This window comes from Macaca mulatta, chromosome 7 (assembly GCF_049350105.2).
Source record: "Macaca mulatta isolate MMU2019108-1 chromosome 7, T2T-MMU8v2.0, whole genome shotgun sequence".
Taxonomy (NCBI): Eukaryota; Metazoa; Chordata; class Mammalia; order Primates; family Cercopithecidae; genus Macaca; species Macaca mulatta.
The window spans coordinates 136229178-136235076 of NC_133412.1; positions in this window are offsets into that span (position 1 = coordinate 136229178).

The window sequence follows — 5899 nt, forward strand, 5'->3', positions numbered from 1 at the left end:
GGAATGTATTAAAGAAATAGAAGAAAAATACAAAGCCATGTCCAAAATGAAGACTAAACTATAGGTAATACTAAGAATAATAGATACCATAGAAAACCACAGTTAGGACACAGAAAACAGAAATGAAATCCAACAAAATGTAAAATAAAATAGAAATAGGAAGGAAAGGCCCATATATATATATATACACACACACATATATATACAATTTAAAAATTATACAGAAAAAAAGGACTAAAAGCAATATATGTATATTCCTTCTACATATGTATATGTATTCTTATACCTTTTCTTATCCATATATATATATACATACATACATACACACAAGTACACACACACACACACATATATGGTTCTATACACAAGTATAAATAGTTGCTGATGATAAAAACCAACTCATGGAACTTAATAAGCACTTAAGCTATTTCAACAAAAAAAAAAGCCTTTCCTGAAATTAAATAAAGACAGAAAAGAAGAAATTAAGGAAAGAAAGAGGAGCACGGAGGGAAGAGAGGAGGAAATGAAGCAAACAGACTGAGTTGAATCTACATATAGAAAAAATACAGATAAATTGAATATCAGGGAAAACCGACCCAGAATGGCCAATGCTGAGACTATCCTAGTAAAATTATTTGAACTTTAAAATAAGAACAAGAATCCTCTGGGCAATCAGGTAAAAATAACAAGTCATTAATAGGAGAAAGAAATCAGGTTAGTTGAGATTTATTGACAACAACATTCAACAAAGGCCACAGAAAACATGAGAGCAACACCTACAAGATGCTCATGAGAAGAGAGTATAAGACAAGGATTTTATATCCAGCTCAACTCCTCTTAAAGTATAAAGGCTACAAACAACTACAGTCAGTTATTATTTGTGATAGTTATATTCTACAAAGTCTTTGCAAATACTGAATTAGCATATACTGAATCGTCGCTCCTAGGGGAAATCCGGGGTTAGGTTCCTGCAAGTCAATGGTCACAACATTTTCATCAACTGATTGATAGCCTTGTTTTATGTGGGCTTCTGTTTAAAGATGCCTTATTTAATATATATTGTTGATGCATTATCCTTTAACTCAATCAACAGCACTATAATTTATGCCTAAACAAAGCTTTTCTAAAACATCTATTTTCTCCAGAAGGCACATTATTGCCTTCTTGCCACTAGGAATACTCTTTAGTACTTCAGCACTATGCTTGAGGGCCATCTTAAACAGTGAAATCACCAACAAAAGCACAAAAATGCAAAAAACATAGCAACAAATTGGCCATTCAGAGGACAGTTGTTCACAATATGAGAGCTGAAAAAAGAAAACAGGTCTCAGCTGAGAATGTACACATTAAGCAGGTTGGGAAAGTCAAATTGTTTATCACTCTGCACACATCCTTGAGGTGATCCCAAAAGTATAGATTTGCATAAAACAAATTAATTTTAGCAAGTAATAAAATTTTCACATTTATGTTGGAATCCACAAACAATGGAGATTGACTATAGTTTTGAAAATTCAAGAATTTGGGAAATACTGTTCACATGAAAGCTTCATTAAGAAATCTCTTGAACAAACTAGCAAACCAAAGATAAATTGGATTAATTAAAATTAGACAGTGAATTGAGGGGTTGGGGAAGAGAACAGAAATTAATATTATCATTGCTCATGTGAGAATAGTTATTGCTTTAAATAAGAGGGGAATGAGAGTATAAGGTCAAGGTAATCTTTGGGTTAAAAATGAAAACTTCCTAAATATCAAAGGGAAAGGACTACAATTGAAAAAATGAGGAAAAAAAAGTTTCATATAGTATACATTTTCTAAACTTGTATGTATAAACACAGAAAACATAACATAAAATGACAGAACTAAGACCAAACATACATTTCTATCAATGTATGTATATAAGCTTAAGAAATCTATTAAAAGGAAAAGATCTTCTGATAAGATTACAAAACAGAATTCAATGCTATACTTTATACAAAAGACATGCCTAAACTATGTAATTTTAAAAGCTTAAATATATTTTTAAAAAAAGAAAAACACAAAGTAAAATAATAAGAGGTGTGATCATAATATTAAACAAGGTATAATTCAGGCCAACCATCAAAAGAGACCAAAGAATGGCACTATATTGCTAAGGGTACAATTCACAATGAAGACAAAACAGCTATAAATATGTTTGATGCCCATATTTAGAGTTTATTGATACTTTTGTAACAAGGGAGATCATACCTCATAGGGAACTACAGAGTGTCTCAGTAAGTTAGGCAGGGCTTGTTATAGGATCGGGGTCTGTTATTAGGGTGCAAGGACCTGTGGTTTTGCTCTTAATCAGGTGATGTCAGAAAGCAGCAACAATTCTATAACCAGGTATCTTAGTGATGTTTATCTACAAATCAGGAAGACCAAGAACAGCTGAAGCTGTAATTGGTAACAAAGCAACAGTCATTCATGTTAGCTGGGAGAGGAGGATGTGTGGTCACTTTTCTGATTTGCACAGTGTTCTTATTTTTGTCTTTGTTCACACATGATTATGGAGTGGTCTTGTTTTATCCAACTCCATTGTTGTCACAGGGCACCTCTGTCTCATGTTGATATTGTAAAATTGTATAAGTTCAACAGTAGAACATCATGGGCTAGCTGTAAGAGTCAGGCCAGGTACCAACTGACACCTATTGGGGACTGCTCTTTTTTCTCAATATTTATACACACACACAAAAAAACGGAGTAGCAATTTTCATGAATTTCATGAACCAGAACTTACAGAAAAAGGATATGTTGAGATACTAATTAATAACAGTATCTAACTTACTAACAGTAACTAATTACCTCTTGGTCTAAGATAGATCAATTTGAACTAAAAATAATGACATAAACTACCTAAAGAACTTAATCTATAATGCAGAGCTGAGTGACATATACCAAGTTTTTTATCTGAAAATAGAGAATACACCTTATCTTCAAGTGTCAGGGAACACTCATGAAAATTGAATACATATTAGTCCAAAAAGAAAACCTTAATAAATTCCCAAAAAGAGGCCAGGCCTGGTGGCTCCCACCTGTAATCCCAGCACTTTGGGAGGCCGACGAGGGTGGATCATCACAAGGTCAGGAGTTCGAGACCAGCCTGGTCAACATGGCAAAACCCCATCTCTACTAAAAATACAAAAAATTAGCCAGGCGTGGTGATGGGTGGATGTAATCCCAGCTACTCAGGAGACTGAGGCAGGAAAATCACTTGAACCTGGGAGGTGGAAGTTGCAGTGAGCCAAGATTGTGTCATTGCACTCCAGTCTGGACAACAAGAGCAAGACTCCATCTCAAAAAAAAAAAAAAGGAAGAAAGAAAGAAATAATACAGATAACTTATTCTGATAATAATGAATTAAAACTGGAAATTAATTACAAATTCAAAAAATAAAAAATCCTGATCTTTAAAGTCAAATGGAAAATGTAAAGAAAACCTATAAATTTTCTAGAAAACACTATTAATGGAAACAGTAAGTATCAGACCCTATAGAACAAAACAAAAGCAAAACTCAGAAGACAATTATTAAAATGCTTATATCATTAAAACATAAAATTAAAAATAAAACATCAAAATTTTTAAAAAGAATTTTTTAAAAGAATAACAAAATAAGTCAAAAATAAGGTAAATACAGGAATTAAGAAAGACAAAGGCAGAAATGAATGAATTTGAACAGAATATCAATAGAGCTAATGCTTAAGAGACACTATATACAAGCATTGTACTAAACCCTGGCAGTAAAGAGATGTAAGATAGAATTAATACATAAATAAATAAATGAGAAAGTAGACAGTTCCTTACGTTAGACAGTTTTCCTAATTAAATTCCCCTTCATAGATATGTTTTACAAATATCTAATAGTGATACTACATAATTAAACACTTTCACAGCCATGAAAGGAATTCTTTTTGATTGTCATTATAAAAGACTTCTGAGACAACTTTAAACTTAAATATAAACCTTCCTAGACAAAATCACAGGCTCTAATTTTATAAATCTCTTTTCTTCTCATGTCAACAGTTAAAATATGTGGAACATAAACATTTGTCTAGAAACACAAAATCAGCTACTGTTTGTGGGAAAAATAAGTTTATACTTCCCAATAATTCAATGTGAGATAGATAGGCAGGCGGACAGACAGAGATAAAAAGGATAGAGTTTAAGAAAAGGCATAACTCTTCTATTCATGCTTTATTTTTCCATTGTCTGAAAGAATGTGAGTCAGCTATACAAATTTTCTGAGCAAGAGAAAAAATATAAGGATTTGAGGAAGCCCTGGAAATGAGCTCAATAATCATGAAGACAAAACATTTCCCTCCTACTGGGTTTTTCCCATCAGTATCTAAACATCCCTAAAAATGTACTCAGTGACTCATCACTTTCTGTGTGAGGAGGGCTGTGAGCCTCACCAGCAGTACCATGCAGACCATGTATAGGGCAGACAGTGCCAAGGGCCCAGAAACACCGTATCCTACATGGTTTCCAAGTTGGTTCCAGAATCAACCATCTGAGTCGAACTCAATGAAAAAGGAGACATCTGCAGAAGGAACCGAGACAGGAGCTGATCTTCTAGGTGGATCTTCAGGAGTGAAAGGAAGGAGGAACACACTGAGCAACTCCTGAGGCTTTCTAGACACCACCCTCGTGCTCAGGCATGCTTGAGGTGGGCGGGCTGAAAGCAGTGAAAGCAGAAAGACCCCTCATTCCCGTCCAGTGCTTCCAGAAGAGGGACTCTGATTCTTCTGGAGAAGTAGTATATGGCAGATGTCAAAAGTAACCCACCTACTGATGCAGAGTCTCTGGAGGCATGCTGCCTTAGGGTCCAGAGATGGATGATTGATTGATTGATAGATAGATAGATAGATAGATAGATAGATAGATAATAGATAGATAGGTTTCTCCACCCTCTGCACTGAACTTCTTCCTCTAACTAATGCCCTCTTTTCCACTTTCACCAACATCTATCTTAGCTATATCCATGATTCTAATTCTTGTTCATTTTTCAGCCTGGAATGTAGTAGTCTCTGCCCCCATCATTCTTTTCTCTCCAGCCACATGGAGGTATAATTGACAAATTAAATATGCATATATTTGTATGCACCTTAGAGTGTACAACATGATGTTTTGACGTACATATACATTGTCAAATGATGATTATTACAATCGACCTAATTAACGTATCTATCACTCCACATAGTTACCTTTTATATGTGTGTGTGATGAGTATATTAAAATCTAAGTATTAGATATCTGGCAAATTTCAAGTATAAAATACATTATTATTAACTATAGTCACCATGCCATACCATAGTTCTCCAGAACTTATTCATCTTATAACTGTATGTTTGTACCACTTGACCAACATCTTCCTATTTTCCCCACCCCCTGAACACTGGTGACTACCCTTCCTTTTACTCTCTGTTTCTACGAGCTCAACTTCTTTACATTCCACGTATAAGTCAGATCTTGCAGTATTTGTCTTTCTATGCCTGGTTTATTTCATCTTTAAGCATAATGTCCTTCAGGCTCATCTATGTTGTCACAAATGGCAAGATTTTCATCTTTTTTAAGGCCGAGTAATATTCATACACACACACACACACACATACACACACACACACACACGTATATATAACATTTTGTCACTTCTTCAGTCGACCGACACATGGGTTGTTTCTGTGTGGATGTACCCACTCCACATCTCTTGTTCCCTCTTGGTAGGAGCAGGGGGGGGTTATTAAAGATCGTATGCCTTCCCTCAAACCCACAAAGCCAGGCCAGGTCCTGAGAGCCTCCCATTTTTCTTCCCTAGGACAATACCCTGAAATGCTTGAGTTTGTGTGCCTTCTTCCAGTCTTGCAGAGTCAAGCCAGTT